Below are 11,327 nucleotides of genomic sequence, written 5' to 3' on the forward strand. Positions count from 1 at the left end.
ACCACACTTGGCCGAGAACACTGGGCTCCGCCTTTTCAGGTTTAGTCTCCTGGCGGCCACTGCCTTTCCTCTTACCTGAATTTTGCTTTGGTCCTCTCCAGACTTTGGTTCATGGATATTTCATTTCTGATCGCACTAGAACATATCTTTATGCCGAAAGAGTCTGACCACCTGAGTGGGCCCCAAAACAGGCCTCCGGGGCGCCGCGCACCTGCGATCCCCACCAAGTGACAGAAGGTGGTTGGATCCTTATTCTTCCATTCCACAGTTCGTCGTCTAAGAATAATTTTTGACATTTGTACTTAGCCTGAAAACAATATTTACAACAATTCTCTAGACTTGCTGGTCCTTACCTGGTTTCAGGGCTAATGCCCCCACCTTTTTGGCCACAGGGTTAGCGTTCTCGGGCCCCCCGCTGGTGGGAGCACACCTTTGAGTAAGAAACGCCTCGAGCGTGTCCCCCGTCACGTCGCACCTGCTATGACACAATCAGAACCAGCTTGGGTTTGTGCTTTGACAAGTAAGTTGCTCTTCTTCCTGGAGGCACATACAACATTGTCACTGTTCGCATCATCCACATTGTTTTCCAGAACATTCCTCCGTAGAAGGCTCTCCTTATTTTCCCCAGAACGCAGTGAGCCTTTCCAATCTGTACATTCAGATCTTCTCCTTTTCAAGGCGCGGGCAGGTTTCCCTTCATTGTATTCTGACTTCTCGCCATTCTGACCTTTTCTCCAAGAACCCCATTACGGGCACGTCGCCTCCGCATCCCCATCGCCTTCTCCCGGTTGGTTTCCACCTCTCGGTTTCTGTCACACTTTTTAGAGAGTGTTTCTCACCCCCCTGTTAGCTTTGTGAGGCCGCTCTTCCAAATGAGCACAACCATGCAGCTTACAATGGCAGAAATGTCTTATCTTGCAGCTCTGGAGGCCAGAAGTCTGCAACCCGGGTGTGGGCAGGGTCGGTCCTCCCGGAAGCTCTGAAGGTGAATCTGCTCTGCGCCCCTCTCCTGGTTCTGGCTGAGGCTGGCCATCGCTGGCTTTCCTTGGTTCGCAGCCACGTGACCCTGCTTTTGTCTTCACGTGACGACCTGGTTTCTCCTCTTGTGCAGGCCTTTGTTGCTGCTTCTGTGGACACTCATCACTGGTCCTTGGCCCACCCAGTTAATGCAGGATGACCTCGTCTTGTGATTCTTAACTTAATGTACCTGCCAAAGCCCTTTTCCTAAATCACGTCACGTTCACAGGAGCCGACGGTCGAAACTTGGACCTGCCTTTTTGGAGTCCACAGTTCAGCCCACTGCACCATCCACGCCCCTTTTCCTGTTTTTGTGCTGCATTTTCCCACCAGCTGGGCTGCCCTGTGCTCCCCTCTCCGGCTTTGCCCCTCACGTGGCCACTCAGTTTCCTGACGTCTCCCTCTGGCTCTGGAGGTGAGTGCTGTCGACCATCCGCTCTTCAGCATTTCAGCTCGCCGACTTCCTTCCTGGGCTCCACGGTGCCCCTCCACGGCCTTGGCTGGTGACCTTTCTCCTCTGTACTGTCCCGCAAACACAGACACGCCAACCCACGCCCCACGATTATAAGTAGACGAGATGTGTTGCTTGCCTTTGGTCCTGTTCTCTTCCTGCTTGTTTGACGGCTACACTCCAGTCTCAGTGTCTGGTCTGGGCCGCAGAACCAAGGGGGCTTTGCTCAACCCACTTCCCAGTTTCCAGCAGGCCTCTGCCAACTGCAGCCTGGCCAAGTGGGGGCCGCATTTGCTGCTGGCCCCCAAGCTAGTTCTTGGACATTGTGAACTGAAGATATTGGATAAGCAAAAGTCCCAGCATGCACTGCTCCCAGAGAGGTCCCTGCTGCTCCCCCCACCCCTACACTCATCATGTGCGCTGCCCAGAGTACTGTGCACCACGAGAGCCCCCTGCCCTGGCCACTTTCTCTGGCTGACCAGGGGACCTCACTGCAGTCGCCTCGCAGACCAGCATCTGAGGGAGAGGGAGCGTGTCCAGTTTTCACACCGGCAGGGATTCCGGGCCTCTGAGTGGGGACAAACGACGCAGGACATTCTGAGCCCCTTCCCACCTTGGTCCCTGGTCTCCGAGTCCTGAGGTTTCTCTCCAGCACTGTCCCCCACCATCACCGTCAGTATGGCTCCTCGTGCCAGATTCTGGCATCAGGTCACAGCTGCTCCCACACTGAGTGAGATTCTGTCCTTCTCTCTGCCGGCGTGGGCATTTATTTTACAGAAAAATAAGAACAGCTGCAGCAGGGGTTCTAGTTAGATGCCATTTCACATAAAAATCCATGGGGTTTTAGTGGTGTTTTTTTTTTAAGCTCAGACACACTCATTTATTCACATTTGTTTATTACAGAAAAACCCAGTAGTGCCTCCGCTGCCTGGTTTAGAGTGGACGTCGGGCTGGCTCAGCTAATTAGCTGGGAGAGTTCTGCAGGGAGGGAGCAGTGGGGGAAGGCCCAGGCCACCAGCCCCCCCTCCCACTGCCCTGCAAAGCTGCCTTCCTAGGGGTCTCTCCATCCCAGAGACTTCCCTCTCGTGCGCCCAGTGAGCAGGCTGTGAACTCCAGGCGCTGGGTGGCAGTTCTGCGGGAGAGGGAGTCAGATCCCTGTGACTCCTGCCCTGGAGGTGCCTGATTTCTCTCTGCCTGCCTGAGAGCATGGGGTCCGTTTGGCTTCATGGTTTTGGTGGTTATTTGAGTAATGATCTCCCTGAACTCCTGTCAGCATGGAAGGGACAGTGTCGGTATCCTTGGTTGTTAACACGGCTGTGACTGGGCCGGGCTGCCTGGGGGAGAGGCCATCTGAGCCGGGCTTTGAAGGGTGCATAGGAGTTCGGTGGAGATAAGGCGGGTGGGAATAGGAGAGAGAAATGGAGTCTCTCTCTTCGGGGTCTGCTCAGCCCAAACCTAACACCCTCTTGGCCTTGTTCTCGCTGTGGTTTCTGCTGCCGTGTAGAGAGAATTCCTTGCTGTGTCTCTTCAGAGGCTGAACAGCCCCAGGGGCTGGGCGGTACCCAGAGGACCATGAGGGGTCTGCTGTGTCTGTCCCCATGAAAAGCCACATCCCAAAAGAAAGGACACCCAGGTCACCTAGACCTAAAGACTAAGCCCAGGAGGATGGACAGAGGCCCTGCACCTGCCGCCCCTGGGGTCCCTGTGTGTGGCTGGCTCCCTCTTCTTTATCTTTTCAAAACAGACCCAAGCGGCACCCACCCCACGGTGGCTGCCTTGGGGTTGTCATCACTTTCCAACAGGCACGTTCATGGCTGGGTCTCCTGGACATGAACCAAAAGCCATTTGCTTCGGAGGCAAGATTTGAGTCAGGCCCAGCTGGGTTTTCCCATCCTTTATTTGCCCGATCCTATTAATAATTAACGGTACAGTAATGAGAATTGCTTTTAATAGAATCTGCTGCCATCGCCGCATTCTGTTCTCTGCCAAGGGTTTCCCCCAAAAGGGCTCAGGCTCACGTGGCTGTGTTTACGGCCACAGGCACCGGGCACCGAGAGGCAGGAAGGTCCCCCGCCAATGACCTTCCCAGACACTCCTTCTGGGCCTGAGCTCCACTGCCTCCCAATCTGGAAGCCCCTGTCACCCTGTGTCATTTCCTACTCCCTCCTCAGAACCCTGTGGGGTGAGGGGGCCCCACCCAGCTCCGCCAAGTGTGGTGCTATGGTGCCTTTTCTGTCACCAAGGCAAACTGGTCCCATGGGCAGGGACAGCCGGGCTGGAAGCGCCTTGCACCCAGCCTTGTGCAGGTGGGAGACCTACACGGTGCATCCGGAAGCCAGCATCCTGGATTGGGGCCTCTCACCTGCCACAGAGGCCCGGAGGCCAGGTGTGAAGGAAAGGACTTGGTGCACGGGGCTGTGTCCTGGCTCAGCCACCGTTTGTGGGGCGGTGGGAAGTGTGGTCCTCACCTCCCCTGGCCCTTAGCCTCAGTTTACTCATCTGCAAAACGAGCACGAAGATGGTTCCTACCTTACCAGAATGTTCTGGGGAGAAGAGGAGCGAGTGTGGGGGAAGCAGAACTAAGGGCAGCTCCTTAACACTCACTCCAGGAAAACGCCGTGATGTGCCCAGGGGTTAGCTGTTCGCTGAGGCAGTGTTTGTGACGCAGGACCTCGAAACCACCTCCGTGCTAGGGACTGGCTTAGTAAGTGCGAGCACAGCCCTCAGCGGAGCACTCCGAGCACCAAGCAGGTGGAGGCTGTGGGTGCTGTAGACGCCTGGGTCCTCCCCGTGGGTGGAAGACTTGGGGTGCAAGGCGGAGCAAGGTCTGCCACCCCTTCCTGGGTCCGAGGCGGGGCCGGAGCGCCACATTCCCCGCCAAGCGGAGGCTGGAAGCTCCGAGGCTCAGAGTGCCTATAGATGGGTGACAACTTTGAATTTTCTCTGTGGTTTATCTTAATTTCAAAATTATCCACAATTAACATGTATTACTTTTGTCTACAGAGAAAAATGTCTTGTTTTTTCTTTAAAAACAAATGTTCTGCTCATTTTCCTACAACACAATCAAGATAATATTCAGCCTGGAAAGACGGGAATTCGCAGAGACACGGACTGGTACGGGTTCTGGCCTCGCCCCAGAGCCCGCGTGTAGGGCGGTGGGCTGGACAGAAGGGGCCACGAGGCTGTACGTGGCGCCAGCCCTCAGCACGGCCCTCTGCGCCATGTCCCTGTCCCCCACAGCCCCTGGGAGAGGACGAGCACCATAGCGGTGGCTACTATTGCCACTTTGCAGCTGAGAGGTGAGTGACGCCCTGCCCAGGGCCACCCAGATCCCTGGGGGGCAGACATAGGGAGAGAGGGGCCCTCGGGGAGGGAGCCCCTCCCTCCTGAAGGTCTCTGTTTGGTCACAAGTCAGGGCATCCTCACCAGAAAATCCAGAAAGATGGTAATACAGAGTTCCCCAAATTAGCTGGAGCTTTTCTGTCCTAGGGGAAGGCAGAAAGCCACTGAGTTGTTCTGAGGGGCTACTGAGTGACCTGAGTGAACTGAGCGGTTCTCCCCACTCTGCAGATGGGGGAACGGAGGCTCTGTGCCATGAGGTGGCACAGCTGGGGTGGGGACCCAGGTCTGTGTGACTTCCAGCTGGGTGCTCCTAGCACAGGGCTGGGCTGCAGAGAGAATGAGAGGTGGAAAAGGCCAGTGAGCCCCACGGAAGAACAGGGGTGCAGGGTCGGGGGAGTGGGACAGGGTGGGACCGAGCCATCCTTCCACCAGCTCTGGCGACCACACCCCCAGGCCAGACAAGGGGCTGGAGGATTCTCTAATCAAGACACATATGTCTTCCAGGAGAGTCTAGTGGGGGCAAGAGACAAGCGGACTGACCATGGCCACCAGGGTCTTGGAGGAGGGAAAGGCTGCACCAGATCCTACAGAATGAACAGCTGACCCGGTGACAGGTGAGAACAGTGCAGGCCTCCGGGCAGCCTGTGCAAGGGCCCTGAGGCCCAGAGAGTAACCGGCCTGGCTGGGGCAGGGGTAGGGGTGGCGATGGGAGAGCTGCCAGGGTAGGCAGGACCCAGGTCTCTGCAACCTTCAAAGCCAAGGGAAGGTGCAGACTGCATCGGGGCAGCGGGAGTTCCTGGGGTATCATCAAATAGGGTGACCCTTTATCAGACCGGGAACCACCCTGGAGGCTGGGGCCCTGGAGGAGGCTGATATATGGACCAGGCGGCAGATGAAGGAGGGGGCGGGGGGGGGCGCTGTGGGAAGAAGTGGGCAGATGTGTGATTCCTGCGGGGGGACTGCCTGCAGGCCGTGGGAGGTGGGAGTAGGAGGGGAAGCAGGGTGGCCCTGAGCGTCCGGGCTCAGTGGTTCGCAGTGAGGAGGGTGAAGTCCGAGGACTCACTGACTCAGTGAGGATGTCAGTGGGCAGCATGGAGGGGCCGGTGTGGAGAACCAGCCCAGGGACCTGGCCACTCTCCAGGGTGCCCTGGATGTCCCACCCCCCAGTTTGGTCCTCTAACCTGGCTGCTGGGAAAATCTGAACCCTGCTTCTATGGCTCCAGCTCCCCACCCCCGTACCCCATGCTTGGGGCTCTGGCTGGAAGCCCTGACGGGGCAGAGGGTGCCAGCCCCCATGATGCTGGAGCATCCAGAGCTGTTGGGGTCATTTACAGAGGGGGAAACTGAGGCTAATGTCACGTGCCCAAGGGCACACATCTGCAGAGCGTTAAGATCTGTCTGAGAGGCTCAGACTCTGTCCCCAGGGCCAGCTTGCTGGTCTGGGCCAGGGACAGAGGTTGAGGAGGGGGGAGGGCCCCACGACACCCGCTGTCCAAGCGCCAGCCCTCCCCCACCTGCCTCTGCCCACGGACATCAGGCAGTGGTCCATGGGCTCCCGCAGCAGTGGTGGCAGCTGGCCCTGGACCAGGAACGAGAAGGGGAGCAGGCTGGGGAGGGGAAGGGGTCTGTGGAAGGAGCCTCGATCCCTTAGTCTCTCAGGCTGAATAGCCCCTCCCAAGATGGAACCCCCTCAGTAGTCAAACCAAAATTGGTTCCCAAAAACCAGCTAGGAAATTCTCCAAGTTTCCCCCTACGTTGGAGACCAACCGTCTCCGTCAGCGTGTAAAGGCTCTGACAACTCCTGCAGGAAAGACCCTGTTGGCTTGACCCAGACTTCCCCACCGTTTACTTAATTAACCACAAACTCCGTTTTTTTCCATGAAATCGGTACCGGCACCAGTGGCAGATTCCCACGGCTGCACATCTGCCCCGGCGCTCCCACCGTTGAGAGGGGGCTCCGGTCACCCCTCCCGTCCCTCCGGGTGGGCCACATGACTGCCTGGGCCAGTGGAGGACGGCAGGGGTGATGCTGGGACAGTTCCAGGGGTGGCCCTTGTCTGGCGTGGCAGCTGCAGCCTCGGCCCCTCCGAGTCTTGAGCAGCAAGACATCCTTCTCATCCTGGAGAACCAGGATGAGGCCACCCTGTGGGCACCCACTGGGCACCGCCCTGTGGAACCTTCAGGTGACCCCATCCCCAGCCGCTGCCTGGCTGCGGTCGCATGAGGATGCCAAGCAAGAACGGCCCTGCTGGGCCCAGCCAACCCTGGCATCCCAAGAGAGGTGAATAAACTATTGTTCAAAGCTGCTATGTTTGTGTGGTTTGTCACACGGCAGTGGGTAACCGGAACCATGGCCTGTAGGCTCCTCTGGGTGCTGGCGGGAGGTCTCCACCCCATTCTCACTGCCCACCACGCCAGACCCCTCCGACACGTCTTTGCACAGGACTCGCCCTCTCCGCCCTCTGCCTGGAATGCCCTTCTGCCTCCTTCACCCCTTGAGAGATCCTTCTAGACCCATGCTGAAGACTTGTTTTACAGCCCTTAAGGCACCTGCAGCGTCCCAAGGCTGGGATCCACCCGGGCTCACACTCGCCTCTTTGGTCTCGGTTTCCTCATCTGGAGACTGGGGGTAATAATGGTAACTGCTTCAGGAGGCTGTTGTGCAGACTAAACAAGACGACCGGGGAAAGCCTATAGTAGGTGCTGAATAGATGCTGACCGCATTAGCTGCTCAACGCCTCCACTGGCACGTGACCAAGTGCTGGAGTGTGATCTGCGTTCTCTGGCTCCCCCGAGACCAGGCACCCATGCTGCGGAGGTCACTGCCCCCACACCCAGGCACAGCCCTCGTAAAGTTGCTGATGTTCAAGAGGTTGGGGAAGCTTAGGGAACCCTCGTCTGCTCTACCTGGAAGAATCCTTGGAGATCAGGGGACCTTATTTTCACTGAGGCCCAGAGAGGTCTAGATCCTTGCCCAGGGTCACACAGCTAGTTCTGGAACTGGGTCCCAAGCCTCAGCTTCCCACGCAGAGCCTTGTCTGACACGGAGGTCCCTCAGTCTCAGGGACTGGTCCTCTCTGACCCCTCTAATCTCTCTCGTGCCCTCCGGGTCCCTGAGAGCCATCTGAGACGCAGGTAACCCCTCAGCCTGATCTCGGGCTCCGCTGTGAGGCGGCTCCCTGCAGACGGCACGGCCGCCCACGGAGGCTCCTCCCCACACTCCCTTCCCTCTGTTCCCTCCCAAAGGTCAGCCGGGGGCTGTGAACTGGGCACCCACAGCCTGCATGTGTGGATGTGTGGGAGAGTCTAGGGCCCCAGAAACTTTGGGTCCAGTCCCAGGCACCCCTCTGACTAGCTGGGGGGCTTGGGCGGATCATCTCTCCCAGCCTCGCCTTCCCCAACTGTATAGAAGAGGAGTAAGAATCGTCTTCTACCAGGAAGGACCTGCAGCGTGGAGAGTCGGGCCCCACTGGGCCCCACTGGACCAACGCCCCTTCCTCACGGCCTGGCCGCCCTTGTTTCCCATCAGTTCCCGGGGGTCCAGGTTCTAAACAGAGTTGGGGAATCCTGAGGCTCTGAGGGTGTGATGCATGGAGCCTAGAACCACAGGGTTCTGCAGAAATCCTTCCCACAAGAAGTGACCTGGGTGAGCAGGCCAGGCCTCAGACTAGGGGATCACAGGCCTCGCCCACAGTGCCAAGTCCCCGTGGGAGAGCCCTGACTGTGAGAAGCACAGCGTGGGTTTGCTGCACAGAAACGTGTGTTGGTTTGCTGCACAGAAACGTGTGTTCGTGATGCATTCGCCAGGTGTGGGGGGTGCTGAGGACAGGGCGCCGGTGGCCCTGCAGCTGTCCCCCACCTTGGGAGAGCTCTGCAGGCTGGGCCTGTCCCTGCCTGGAGCAAGCCCAGCACCCTGACGTGGGAGATCGCTACAGCAGATTAGAGCTGAGAGCTTCAGCTGGAGACCACCTGGCAACAGGCCTGCTGCCCAGGCACAAAGGGGCTGTCTAAGGTATAAATAACCACCGACGGAGTGACTCCCCAGTCCTTCCTGGGGTGAAATGCTCCACTGGCCCCTTCACCACCTTCCAGTTCAGACACCAGCCAGCTTCAGGGACAAACAGGGAGTCTAGGAGGACTCGCTGTCCCGAGGGTTGTGTGCAAACGGCAAACAAACAAAGGACAAACAGAGCTCCGCCTACTAGAGGACACACTTGGTTTTATGTGGCAGGATCGGGGATGTCTGCCGTGGGGCCCTCCCAGCTGGTGGCCCCGCGGAAGCTGCCCGAGGAGTCCTCCACGATCAGCGATGTGCTTCCCAGTCCCAGGCTCTTGAGCTCATGTTTCAGGCTCAGAAATAGTTTCAGGGGAGGGGCTGGCATCCAACTCCCGGGTCTAGGCAACCGCATCATCCTTCTCACCCTGAGACCCAGTTTCCCCTGGAGGAGAGGTGAGACCAGGGCCCGGGACCTGTTCTGGGTCAGGCCTGGCTCTGCCAAGGGTGGGACAGAACCTCTGTGAGTTCAGGCCCTGGCTCACAAGGTGCCCCCCAACCCCTGTCCTGACCCTCCCGTGCCCACCAGGCACTTCTCCGAGGGCCTCCCTTTCCGGCTGTGAGCTACACAGACAGACCAGGATGATGGGGACAGTGGGGAGGATCGGCCTTGCAGGCAGGTGCTGCTGCAGCCCCATCGCACACACGGGAGACCGCAAGCTGCCCAGGTGTGCAGGGACTGACTGGCTCAGGGCCTCGCTGCCGGGAAGACGAAAGACGCCCAAAAGGGATTAGAACTCAGCTCAGTCTCTTTCTACATCCGAAGTTCCTAACCTCTCCAGCTCTGTGGGCCTGTAACGGATTGCCCCACAGATTGACTAGGTGATTGACAGATGACCTGCCAGGGCCCCACCTCCCACCCCCACTGCCTGCCCAAGAGCCTCCAAAATCCCAAATAGGGATGCCCCACACCACAGCAGGGTAGGGGGTGGGGCCGGGTCGGGGCTGCGGCTGCCGGGCCCCGCCCGCTGGTTAATCCACAGCCCTGCGGCTCCTCACTCGCCTACCCGTTGCCGGGGAAACGACCTCTCCCCTTCCGGCCTTCTAAGGGGTCGCCCCTCCCGGTGTTGGCCCCACTGGGCCGCGCTACCTGCAGCTCCCGGATCGGTGGGCGGGAACCGGGGTCCCTGGATAAAAGAGAGCGGAAGGGGGGGAGGGGGGAGGAGAGAGACATGGAGAGACACGTACATATGGGGAGACAGTGAGGGGGCGAGACCAAGAGACACCCGCAGGCGGGGAGAGACCAGGGACCTCAGAGAGGGGAAGCAGAGAGAGACGCGGGGACTCGAAAACACGCCCCGCCCCCACCCCAGCGTGGGCTCTGGAGACACAGAGGGCGAGGCTGGAGGGGATGGGGGAGACCACGGGCACACAGACGTGGGGGGCGCTGCCGGAGGGGTACCCCCAAAGGGGAAAGGCAAGAGCCAGCTAGGGGGCAAGACTTGTGAAAATAAATATTTATAGAGAGTTTCTCAATTCTTTCTGCATTTTCATAGTGAATTACTCATCTGTGTAGCTCCCTCCTACCTGCTTAGGGAGCTGGGGGGGGGGCGCGCCTTTTCGTGCTCCCCCCTCCCCATCTCTCTCTCCCTCCTCCTCTCCCCCCTAATCCTCTCCTTCCTGCCCCTTTCTTCCCTTCTACTCCCTCTTCACCCCCTCAGGTTTCTATCCCACTAACCCCCTCTCCCCCACCTCCCTACTTTCCTACTAAGCCCCCCCTTTCCTCCCCACCCCCACCCCCAGGTTGGAGCTGGGCACCGAGGCTGCCGCCCGCCACCCGGAGGTGACCGGCTGCCACGCTCTCGAATTTCCTCCCCGCCTTAAGAATTATCGAAGTCAGCGGTGCTGGAATGAAAAAAAAAAACACTCGTCTCTGGCAGTCTGGCACCCCCAACCGGGACCACGGAAATCTTCCTCCAGAGGACTGGGGGCACTGGAGTGGGGGAAGGTGAGAACAGGGTGAGGAGGGGACTGAGGTCTGGGGAGGGACCTCGACAGGCCCCTAAACTTGCTGAGCCTCAGTTTCCCTCTCTGTAGGATGGGGCCAGGGGCTAACTTCCTGTGCTCTAGGGTAAAACCGGAGCTTCTAGGCACAGAGGAACAGGTCCGAGCCATAAAGGCACGATGTGAGTTCCTGAAGTCAGCGAGAATGCAGCCCCAGCCATAGCGTGCTGGGTGGAGAGGCCACCCTGCTACCAGTCTGTGGCCTTGAGCACAGGGCCTGCCTCAGTTTCCTCATCTGCAAACGGGCCCTCCCCTGGACCAAGGAGTAGGATTCTCCACCTGGGAACCGCCACGAGTCTGTGTCTAAGTGGCATTTGTTCCCGGCTCCATGTCACCAGTGCCCTACCACCCCTCCCCCCAGCCCCCACGGAGCCTCCAGGTCACTGAGATCAAACAGCTGCAGGAGAGGAGGCTGGAAGCTCCTCTCTCAGAGCCGGTTGGCAGGGGTCAGCACTGGGA

At 58.8% G+C, this 11,327-nt stretch overlaps 1 long non-coding RNA gene across 1 annotated transcript; it reads left to right on the forward strand.

Moving 5' to 3' along the window:
* Positions 1–4,473: 4,473 nt before the first annotated feature.
* Positions 4,474–7,002, forward strand: LOC119047287 (uncharacterized). The gene is made up of 3 exons (XR_005082123.2): positions 4,474–4,767; positions 5,315–5,424; positions 6,711–7,002. It is a non-coding gene; the product is annotated as an uncharacterized LOC119047287 (long non-coding RNA).
* The last annotated feature ends 4,325 nt before the right edge of the window (positions 7,003–11,327 follow it).

Source organism: Artibeus jamaicensis, unplaced genomic scaffold, assembly GCF_021234435.1.
Source record: "Artibeus jamaicensis isolate MK-2021 breed Jamaican fruit bat unplaced genomic scaffold, CSHL_Jam_final contig_471, whole genome shotgun sequence".
Classification (NCBI taxonomy): Eukaryota; Metazoa; Chordata; class Mammalia; order Chiroptera; family Phyllostomidae; genus Artibeus; species Artibeus jamaicensis.